At 45.4% G+C, this 11,969-nt stretch overlaps 1 long non-coding RNA gene across 1 annotated transcript; it reads right to left on the reverse strand.

Moving 5' to 3' along the window:
* Positions 1-78: 78 nt before the first annotated feature.
* On the reverse strand, positions 79-11,474 carry LOC121058436. Its single transcript, XR_005814199.1, has 3 exons — positions 8,771-11,474; positions 1,281-8,649; positions 79-488 (listed from the first exon to the last, which is right to left on the reverse strand). It is a non-coding gene; the product is annotated as an uncharacterized LOC121058436 (long non-coding RNA).
* Positions 11,475-11,969: the final 495 nt, after the last annotated feature.

Below are 11,969 nucleotides of genomic sequence, written 5' to 3' on the forward strand. Positions count from 1 at the left end.
GATTTTTCCTGCAGCCCCTACAACCCCTGTGATTTTTCCTGCAGCCTCTGCAACCCCTGGGATTTTACCTGCAGCCCCTGCAATCGCTGTGATTTTACCTGCAGCCCCTGCAACCCCTGAGATTTTTCCTGCAGACCCTACAACCCCTGTGATTTTACCTGCAGCCCCTACAACCCCTGTGATTTTTCCTGCAGCCCCTGCAACCCCTGGGATTTTACCTGCAGCCCCTGCAACCCCTGAGATTTGTCCTGCAGCCCCTGCAACCCCTGTGATGTTCCCTGCAGCCACTCCAACCCTGTGACAGGCCCTACAGCTGGCTCCGGGGACTACCCCGTTGCTGTATCAGTCGCCAATACACACAAGATGAAGGAATGGATGCAGAAGTCATCTCGGTTAGGAAGGGAAGAAAGTCCTCCTAAGAAGGGGAAGGAGCAATAGGAAGGCGAGGCAGGCGACCCCAATGTAGGGCCATCCCAGGGAACAGGAGGCTGTTATAAAATAGAAAAGAGAGAAAAGCAGCAGTAAGCAGGTGATCCCCATCCCTGGGCGAGCTGCGAGACATGGGACAAGGTTTCAGCTGTCATCCAGGCAAGCACATTGTCACCTGGCTGCTGCGATGCCGGGATAACAGCTCCGGGAGCCTGGAATCAGAGGGCAGGGAAGCCAAGCAGCTGGGATCCTTCTCTGGGGAAGGGGGCACTGAGAAAGCGACTGGAAACGGGGCACAAGCCCTCAGCCTCTGGAGGCGGCGCCTGTCAGGCGTGAAGGAAAGGGATCCCTTCCAGGAAGATGCTGTGGGGTTGCTGAGGGTCGAAGAACAGCAGGTGTTGGCTGCTACCACCGTGCTGCAGCAGAGGCAAGAGAGAGACGTGGTGGTTTTCCTCAGCTGGGCAGCTGAGCTCCACCTCAACCGCTCTCTCCCTGCCCCTCCTCAAACGGAAAGGGGAGAAAATAGGATGGAAAGGGCTCAAGGGCTGAGAGAAGGACACGGAGATCACTCCACAATGATCGTCACGGGCAAAAGAGGCTCAGCAGAGCCTGTTCCAGTCCAGCCCGGGCCTGCTCCTGCGGGGGCTCTCCACAGGCCGCGGCCTCCTCCAGGCCACATCCACCTGCTCCACCGGGGGCTCCTCCACGGGCTGCAGCGTGGAGATCTGCTCCATGTGGGACCCATGGGCTGCAGGGGGACAGCCTGCTCCACCAGGGGCCTCTCCATCCACAGGCCGCAGGGGAACTGCTGCTGTGAGCCTGGAGCACCTCCTGCCTCCTGCTGCACTCACCTTGGGGGCTGCAGAGAGGTTTCTCACTCCTCCCTGACCCAGACGCTGCTGTGCAGCAGGTTGCTTTCCCTTTCTTAGGTGGGCTCTCACACAGGCGTAAACATCATCCTTTTTGTCTCAGTTCTGGGCAGCAGCGGGTCCCTCTGGAGCCTCCTGGAACCGGCCCTTATCTAACATGGGGCAGCTGCTGCATTCTCCTCGCAGAGGACACCCCTGCAGCCCCCCGCTACCAGAACCTGTCCACGTAAACCCAAGACAAGACACCGAGCGAGCCTCCCTGATTCCCAGCAGGTGGGTCAGGCTGGGAACCCAGGCCAGTGCCCAGCAGACTCTCCTGGGCCTTGAAAAGCAAGCCTTATGGGGACATTGCACCCAGAAAGAACGGAGTCACACAACAGGACTCATTTCCAAAACCGCCTCATAGACACCTGGGCCAAAGAGCAGGGCCTTGAGCGGGTATATCACAATGACAGAGTTCATTTCCTTCCCAGTAGCTGGCATGTGCCATTTTTTGGCATTTCGGGGCTACAGCGTGCTGCTAAGAGGGATGTCTTAGCTCTTGCAGGGCAGTGCTTCCACTAAGGCAAGGACTTTTCTGCATCTTCTACTGCCCTGCAAGCGAGGATGCTTGGGGCACACGGGAAGCTGGGAGGGGACACAGCTGCAGGGATTCCATAAGACACAAGCAAATGCAGACTTGGCTTGGTGACACTTTCTGTTGATTACTGCTCAACACAAATTACCTCGAGCAAGTCTACCGTGACGACTAAAGGAAAGAGACGTGTGGATGCTGCTAAGCTCTTCTAGATTGTACCAGGTAGCAAAGATACCTCTGCAGCAGGCGTGAAGAGGATAGCACTAATTAATTAGAGGAGAAGTGGAGGAAAGGCACTTAGAGGTAGTGAAAATCAGTTAATGGGATGTTCCGGGGAAGCTTCAGTCTGCCTAAGGAGTAGCAAGAACAAGCCTAAAGTCCTAGCCAAATACAAGAAAGAGAGGAGGACACGCAGCACGAGCAGCTTCCGAGAGAAAGGAGCTCTGTTTTGGGTAAAAATCAGTCCCTTTTTCTATCATTGAGACATCCAAGGGCGTAGGACACCAGCACTTCAGGGAACCAAGAGATGCTGTGCATTTCTCTCGTCCCCCTGACACAGCCACTAGGTGACGATGCTTCCAATTCTCTTTAAAGAAACCTTGCTTTCTCAGGCCCAGGTGTCCAGCTGCACACCAAGGACGTCCCTGGCTCCCAGGCGCGGTTCCCAGGCCGAAGGCCGAGCTCCCCTCCGAACCCCCATTCCAGCAGACCTTGCTCCTGGCATTGTGGAGCAGCCATTTCACGTCAGCCTTTTCTCCTGGCAGTCAGCTTACCGCCGTAACCTCTGCCATCGGGGCGCCCGAGAGCCGTGTGAGGTCAGCAGAGAGTCACTGTCAGCCTTTGAGCTCCCAAAGGTGGGTGGCCGTAAGTGCCCTGAGCGTCCAGCTCGCATTGAGTACTGCTGGTGGCACTCGAGGCGTGGACGTCTGGATGGTGGAATGGGAGACGCCGATGTCCTGCTGCTGGAACGAGAGACGCTGATGTGCTGCTGGTGCAGGAGGAGACTTGAAGGTGCTGCTGCTTAGAGGTGCTGAGGAGCCGGCAGCCTCATTGGGCAGCTGAATCAAAGGGCAGTGAAGCCAAGGAGCTTCCTTCTCTGGGGAAAGGGGCACAGAGGAAGTGATTGGAAATGGCGTACAAGCCCTCTGCCTCTAAAAGCAATCCCTCAGATGTTTAGGTGTAGTAAAGTTAGGTATATCTGTTTGACTCTAGACCCCAACATGTTTGCTAGTGTTCTGGTTTGTCCACTGCTTTCTTGTGGAGGATTTGAGTTGGTACTGCTGTTTAGGTGAATGCTGACTTCATATCTATGGTGCACTTTATTCTTAAAATGGGAAGTTTCTACCAATTTCCTGTCCAAACTTGCTCATAAGCCAACTGCAGTCATCATTTCAGATGTGTCTCCCAACTTACACATTTCCTATTTCTCCTTGATATTTACTCAAGAAATTCATTTACATAGAGACATCATATTCTTCTCTCAACTGGCATCTGGCTGGGCAGAATGATGTCCTTTAATTCCCTTCCAGACAATAGGCAACTTGTTCCTTCTGTCTTGTGAACTCTTCCTCCTAAGTTCAATGTGAATACAAGTGGCAGAACTGTGCCTCATGTCTCAAATGAGTGTCAGGGCTGCCTGGTCCAGTGTATTCATACTGGAGGGAAAAAAAAATGAATAGCCATACACACCATATAACCACTTAACTTTTTCAGTCCTCCTTGTGCTAACAGTGCGTGAACGTGAGGTTTTGTTGTCCTTTTTTTTTTGTTTGTTTGTTTTAAACTCCTGACTGTCATATAGCAAACATGACAAAAAAAAACACCCTTTTTTGAGAATCTCTGAGAATGGTTCTGCTTTGTATTATCACATGTCACTTCACCTGAACCATTTCAATCACAAGGGATATCCTTCTGTCAGGCTTGGTAGTACTTCCCAACTTTATGTCACCTGCAAGTCTCAAAGCTCATGTGTAATTTTTAGTCTTCAGCCACCATGTCCATACCGAACATATCTAACTTTGAAGTCAGCTCTGCCCTGAATAGGAGGTTGGGTTTTCAGAGGTCCCTTCCAGCCTACATTTCTCCATGAGTCTTTCCCTCCTTAGCAGCTGCAGTTTTAGAACTGTCTCTGAGAATCACCGTAGGTAACCACCCCTTTGCTGGTAATTCCCTCTTCAGTGTGAACAATTGCAAATTCCCTTTATTCACTTGCAGCCCCAAAGCCCAAATCCGTAGATAACGTATAAGAAGCTCACAGAAAGTGAAATAGATGTAGTTCATCTCCTGTGTAGGGGAGAACTGGTCCTACAAAGGAAAGCTACTAAATTATCTGGAAACAATTTAGCTCTGATAAATTATCTTGTAAATTACACTTTACCCCCTACTTCCCTGGTCTTATCTGTTCTTGCTACAAAACTTTGCATGGTGTTGATGTCAAACTAACAGGCCTACACTTGTCTGGATGACTCTTTACCCTCTTCTGGACAGAAGTATATTTGTTACTCTCCCATTCTGGGGACTATCCCTGATTTGCACAATTGTTATGCATTTTTCCTACTTGACTTGTTGTTCTGTGTGCCAATGCTGTTAATAGGCTAGGTAGATATCAGCTTTTCATTTTTCACTTGAATCACTATAGATTTTTATTTCACCTCAGATGATGATGTGCCTAGTGCCCTACCCTCCTTTTCAATGGGAGTCCTGTCACTGCCCTTAATATCACATTGCTGTTGCTGTTAGATGCAGGAAATAAGATTTGCAGCATTTGAGACATCAGTAACTTTTGATCTATTTTTGCCTCAAGTGTGCAACTGTCCTAATTTGTTCTCTTTGTTCCCCCTGGTTTCTGTGGCTTAAGTACCTTTTACTATTATTAATTTCCTATATGCAGTAGGTTTTTGGTCATTCTTACTTTATTTCTGCAGTTTTTAACCTCTGAAACATACCTTTTCTCATTGCTTTTTTCCTGTTTGAATTTTGAATTTTAACTATGCCTTCTCTGCACTCAAGTCCCAGAGCTGCTCAGTCAGACTCAATTATTCATTTCCTTAGATTTCAAAGTTTGCATTTCTAAGCCTCAAAACCTTCATTCTAAACCTGGTTTTGTCTGTCTTGAAATGTAAAATGAGAAAAGTCAGCTCATGATCACACTTTATTCAAATTTTACTACATTTAAACCCATACAGGAGCCAAGTCTAAAATGGTCTTATATTTTTTCACTTTTGTGAAGAAATCCACCATATAGTATATCTGTATGAACATAAGTGGTAATTATCTTTCAATCTTTTGCTGGGAAGTTAAAGTCTCCCATAATTCCCATTATTGTTTACGTGTCTGATAACTGTACAGAGATAATTCACTATTAGACTTGTGAGCTAAGAGCAAAGAGCAGGCTAGCAAGGCTGTCTATCTTTAGCAGTGATTTGCACAAAACCACTCTTTTGCTGACCCATAACATTTAATTTCTCTATCCTCTGCTTCTTGCTAACACAAAGCACCATCTTATTCCATCCATTTGCCCTGGTTTCCAGCCTTCCTGAGATTTATCAGTACTTGTATGACATTCATGTCTTTGTTTCACCCTTCCTGTGTTGACACTTGTCATAACAGTTTTAGATCCTGAACATGATCATCTCAAAGTTTGCCTGACAGTTAGGTCTTCCTCACATTGTCATAGAGCATCATGTCTCTACCACTTGAAATAGATTGTATTGGATTAGATTATTGGCACTGTCTCTTGTGCTGGTAGTCCATTATCTTCACAGTCCATACAACTGGCCATCAGTGAACATGAAGTGGCCTTATCCTGCCTATTTACCTTTCTGGAAATCAGCCACTCTCTCTGCCTAGAACAGGGAATGGATTTTCCTCACCTTTCTTCAAAAGCTCTGAAGTTTTCTGTGATCTTTCCAATTTTATGGTATGATAAGCTTTTGCTTCCACTGAAGGGTAGAAGTCATTATGAATAGTGCCAACAAAACAGAAACATAACAATGAAAACAATATTTTAATTCAGAATAGGTGTTTGAAAAGTTCACCTTTTCTAGGACAAATGGGGAAAAAAAAAAAAAGAAAAAAAAAAAAAAAGCAGTCCTAAAACATCAAAACTGTGGCCAAAGAATTAGAAGAAACACTATTTTTCCAAAGCTGCAATGTTTTCCATTCATCTGGCTGGGCCAGCAGAGCACTGGAGACCTGGATGCACTGAACTCATGGCTGGTTACCCTAAATGACCTGTGGGGAGATCTTCTTATCTCTATCCCTCTGTTTCTCCTTTCAATCTCTGTTTTGTCTGTTTGTATCACTAGCTCTCAAATCGCCACAGATATATGCACGTGCAGCACCCAGCACAACCTTGTTTCAGGCTCCAGTGGGACCTTTAGGCATTACCATCCTATAAACAAATAACAATGATAGTGAGTGTAATTACAATCATCAAACTATTCCAGCTCCACATCATTAGCCATGCCCTGAGCTAAATAACATTTTAATCGGTTTGATATGTCACCTGTGGCTTTCTCCACTGTCACTTGCAATCCAGAAAACTCCTTCCTTCATGTTTCTAGATTAGACAGAGGGTTCTTAACTGCAGACATCCATTTCCCCGTTCAGGAAGCAGTGAGACCTTTCCTCTTCTCACAGATTTAAGATGATATCCAAGCATCATGAGACACAGTGCGTATGTCTCCTAGGCCCATCCCATGAGAGCAGGACATTTACCACACATGAGAAGAAGACTTAATGCAGTGGCAAAGCAAGATACTCAGTGTCAAAGCCATGTCTGGATGATCATTAAAGACAGATCAAAATTACCCAATACAGGAGGAAAATCTATCATTTGTAGAAGATTATGTTCTCTGATTATTAGTTTCAAAATTAGTTTTTTCTTTGGATTTCCTCTGAACTTAAACTTAGTTTGGAATGCCTTTGGTTTTGAATATTTCTAAAATTGTATTTCTTCTCCTAAGTAAGTTGCTAGTCTGTTCTATTTACATGAAATTCAAATAATATTGTGAAGTATCTGCCATCAGTTTTACTGTGTGCCAGGCTGAGTTCCCTGATGAATTTCAAATTTCAGATATGAACCAGTAAAGGTTAAAAAAAAAAAATGTTACAAAGGGTACTTCATGCAGTAGCATAAACTTCTGTTTTCTCAAAACTTGTATCAGTTCATCTCACCAGGACCAGCAGGGGAAGCACACTCTGCCTAGGCACTGGCAAAGGGACACAGTGAGACTGTAGGGTCTCTTGCTGGGGTCATTCAAAATTTGACTGTACAAGCCCCTGAGCAATATGACAGGGCTTTAAAAATGGCCCTGCTTGAAGTACGGGGGTGATCTGGAGATCTCTAAGGTGCTTTCCAACAAAAGCTTTTCTATAATTGTATGAAATCACCTGCAATAGATTAACCCTTGTCATTATTCCTATCACAGGAAATAACTGTGACACCTGGGTAACAGGTGAGCTTACTGTGACACCAGGGAGAGCCTTCCTGTACTTAAAGACAACCTATAGGAAAGCTGGGGAGGGAGTCTTTATCAGGGCCTGGAGCGACAGGACAAGGAGTAACCGCTTTAAACTGAAAAGTTAGATTAAGAATATATATTAGGAACAAATTCTTTACTGATAGTACCTCACACCCTGTGCATCTGCCAACTTCTGTGTTTTATGGTTGCCTCTCCTACTTAAGAGAGGATATTGGAGTGCTGTGTGAAACACTCAGATCTTACATGAACAAAACAATACCTTACCTTTTGCATTCAAATATGTGCCCAGTATGTTCAGCTAAAACAACTTCTAACCTACAGCATTTGGTTGAAAGTTCCAATTTCTGTCTCAGTTTCATGTACACCAAATTTTCAAGCAGGATTTCTGGGCCAGTGTTGTCTGTCTGTGACAGACTGCTTTGCTAGATCATCATTCACTGCTCCCTCTGCCAGGCACAGGCCTTTCTCTCCTAATCCCTTGTAAGAAAACTTGCAGAGGTATATGCGGTAGCAGTCAGCAGTGTAAAAGAATAAGAGACATACTGCCTTCATACATATATATACAACACAGTATCAAAGACCTCAGCAAGGTCCGCCAAGGAAAGGAAGCAATGCAGGAGAAAGAAGACAGGACAACAGGGGGAATGGGGAGCATAAGGGAGGAGGCAGCCAGTGGCCTTAAAAACAAAGCATAAAAAATAACTTCCAATAGTGGGACATAGTGAATTGGAGCTCTAAGGTCTGCATCTAGAGATGTCTTTTATATTTATCATGCAGTTGTGGAGATGGGTCCTCTGGTTTTGGTCATGTTTTTTCACATTCTGCAATTATCTCCCAAGAAGAACCCCCTGTTGGGCAGAAAGGTAGAGGTGTGCTCCAGAAACACAGTGATGGCAAGGAGTCCTCCATTTCATTCTTCCATTTTTTTCCAGCTGGAAGCATTCATAGTTGTCAACTGAATTGGTTTTGAGGAGTAGGAAAGACAGCATTGCTGGATTTCTGCTTTCTCCTAGATCCTATCATACCACATCATGACAGTTGTCTTTGCTTTACGTTCTTTTATGCCTGGATGTTTCTCATTTTTATGAGTGTGGGGTTTTCTTTTTTTCTTCCTTTTTCTTTCTTTCTTTCTTTCTTTCCTTCTTTCTGTCTGTCTGTCTTTCTGTCTGTCTGTCTGTCTTCTCTCTTTCTATCCAGCACTGATTTTATTGCTACTTGTGCATATCCAGACTGTAGTTTTCTCCATTCCCTCTGTTTCTTCCCTGTGTCTTGCCCCTCTTCCCTGCAACTGAACAGCATTGCCTTGATCAATGAAGTGGCAACATGCGGCTTACACAGTAAACTGCTGAAATTACAGCTATAGCCATGGAGCACAGCTGCAGATCAACAGAAGACCACCAATAACTCACATTTCTAAACTGCTTGTCACAATTCTTCAGTATGTAGTCTGTGATGCTGCCAAGAGCGATCTCATCTTTTAAGCACCCATCCATTTCTTCTCTTCCCAGACCCTCAAGGTATCCTGGTCAAACCACCCCCCTTGCCCCATCTGTCTGTCCCACATTCCTTTTCCCTCAGGGCCAATCTTTTTTTTTTTTTTTTCAGCATAGTATCTCCATAGAAGCTGCTGCTCCCCACCTCCGAGTTGACTAGGGCTGAACTATTGAAAAAGAAAAGAAAAGCTATAAATTATAGTGAGAGATGGTGAATACCTAACGATCTCTTAAAAGCAGGAATTTAAGAGAATAAGTAATTGATAAATGGAGTTAAGATCAATAGGAAAAAGTCCACTGTTGCAATCAATAGAGTTAAGAAGTTTTTCAAGTACATTAGAAACAAAAATTAGAATAATGACACAGATCCAGTATGGGATGGGTATTGCTTCAGTGAGAAATGATGAAAAAAAAAAAAACAACAACACGTACATGTGTATGTGTTGTTGTGTATTTGGAAAAAAACAGGTTAATAAAAACTGCATGCTCAATTAGATGATTTTTTTCTTGTCATTGGTAGGGAATTGTGTGCTTTATAACACAATATGTGTTATATTTTTTTATATATGTTTTAATAAATAGACTTTATTAGATAACTGATTTTGAATGTATAGCCTAGATGTTAGAAAAATTAACAACATGCAATATTACTTGTAAAAATTAACAACATGTGATATCTAAATAATATTTATAGATTTAACGGTGTTTGGCATTTCAAAGTCTACTTCAATGAAGAATGTGTTAGAGCTTCTGTTGGATGTAATGTAACCTGCTCACTCCCTGCCCACCTCAGCAGGACAGGGGATAAAATTGGGGAAAAAAAGAGGAACGAGAAAGCTCATGGGTTTTGATAAAGACAGGGATATTGCTTATCAATGATTGTTGTGGAAAAATCTCTCTTAACTTGAGGAAATTAATTTAATGCCAATTAATTTGTATAAATTTAATTACTAGTTCAGGTGTTGGGAAGCAAAAGGACAAACATCAAACCACATAGGGGTAACACTCTTCCTCCTCTTCTGTGCTCAACTTCACTCCAAGCACCTGTTTTCGACCTGCTGATCTCGCTCAGTCCATTCACCGGGGAAATGGGCAGCACAGGAGGAGGCTGTGGTTAATATGCAGCAGTTCTTCTCTGCCTATCCTTTCTTCTCGTTTCTACTTTGCTCCAGTGTGGGTCCTCCACAGGCTGCAGTCCCTGTCAGGAATATTCATCTGTTCTGGCATGGATCCTCCACAAGTTTCAAAGAATATCTGCTCCACCATGGAGCATCTACTTCTCCTCCTCCTATGACCTTGATGTTCCCTCTGTTGTTCCTCATTCTTTTTGTTCTCTCCAACTCTCTCCATCCAATATTTTCTGTGCATTCTTAGAGGCAACACACCTTGGCTTATTGTCTGAGTTTGGCCTATGGTGCATCTGTTGCTGTGTCCAGCACAGTGCAGCCCCTGACCTTGCTACCAAAACCTTGCCGCAAATCTCAATACACGTGTTAAAAGAGACCCTCCTGTTTGTTGCCCTTCTTTGGACACTCTCTAACAGTTTTATATCTTTTTCTTATACTGTGGTGCCCAAAACTGCACACAGTACTCACAGTACATGGAATAACCACAGAGACTGCCTGTAATTTTCTCTTCTCTGCAGAAGCTCTGTTGCTACCACTGTCCATAAATCATCACTATCACAGACAGTAGTAGCATTCCCTCCTCCCACAGTTGGTTCTTTTTCCCCTGGACTTAGACACCATCCACAAAAGCAAAAACAAAACAAAACAAACAAACAAACAAACAAAAAACAGTCAAAAGCCCTCAGGAAGGCAGTGGTGCAGACTGTGGAGAGCCTGGGTTCAAATCCTTCTTCTGCGAGGCTCTGAACCTATATCCCACCACAAGCTGTCCGCTAACGTATGGCAAGGAGAGGAGGAGGAAAGAACATTTCTCCTGCCCTTTCCATTTATTGTTGACTGACAATTCTGTAGAGTTATAAAGCCTCAATCAGTGAGATACAGGGTTCTTCTCACATTGTCTCACTGTGCCCTAAGGGGAACAGCTCTAATTTAATAGATGCTTCACCACAAAACCATGAGTCATCTGCAGTTTTGAAGTTTTCTGGGATCAAGTCCCTTCAGATGGTTGAGGAATTTGCTCTATCACCTATGAAAACTGGTGCTCTAATAAGCTAGTGAGTGAACAAGAGAGAAATCCTCTGCTAGATGACTTGACAAATTTGGTCTGAAAACAGTGTTGAGGCAGAATAATCCACGATTTTTGCCTTGGATGCACAGAGAGATTGGGGGTAGTAGAATTCTTTTATTCTTCATTAATATAAACATTTTCAAAAAATGTGTTTGCTCAACCTTGCTTCCACTGTGTGCATGGGAGGGAGATAACTGAAAGTGGGGGGTGTTGCTTGAAACCTGCAAGTGGCTGAGGTCCAGTGGGGTTGGAGGCTTTCTTACTCCTTTTGGAAATGCAAAGCAACCTTGCGCCTATCCTGCACTTGCAGAAGGATCATGACAGCCGAAAGCACAGAGGCTTTGTAATTACTACATAGGGATTGGTAGCAGGGGGCTGCAGGAGTGGCCTCTGTGAGAACAGTCCGGAAGCTGCCCATGTCAGATAAGAGCCAGCTCCAGCCAACTCCAAAAGGGCCACGACGCTTGCCAGAGCTGAGCCAATAAGCGATGTTGTTTGCACCTCTGGGAGAGCAGAGTTAAGAAGGGGGAAATACTGCTGTGCAACAGAAGCTGGAAGAGCAAGGAGAGAGAACCAGCCCTGCAGCCCCCAAGGTGAGTGCAGCAGGAGGCAGGAGGTGCTCCAGGCTCACAGCAGCAGTTCCCCTGCGGCCTGTGGATGGAGAGGCCCCTGGTGGAGCAGGCTGTCCCCCTGCAGCCCATGGGTCCCACATGGAGCAGATCTCCACGCTGCAGCCCGTGGAGGAGCCCCCGGTGGAGCAGGTGGATGTGGCCTGGAGGAGGCCGCGGCCTGTGGAGAGCCCCCGCAGGAGCAGGCCCCAGGCCGGAGCTGCAGCCATGGAGAGGAGCCCACGCAGGAGCAGGGGGTCTGGGGGGAGCTGCCACCCGTGGGGGACCCAGGCTGGAGCAGTTTGCTCCTG

This window comes from Cygnus olor, chromosome 21 (genome assembly GCF_009769625.2).
Source record: "Cygnus olor isolate bCygOlo1 chromosome 21, bCygOlo1.pri.v2, whole genome shotgun sequence".
Lineage (NCBI taxonomy): Eukaryota > Metazoa > Chordata > Aves > Anseriformes > Anatidae > Cygnus > Cygnus olor.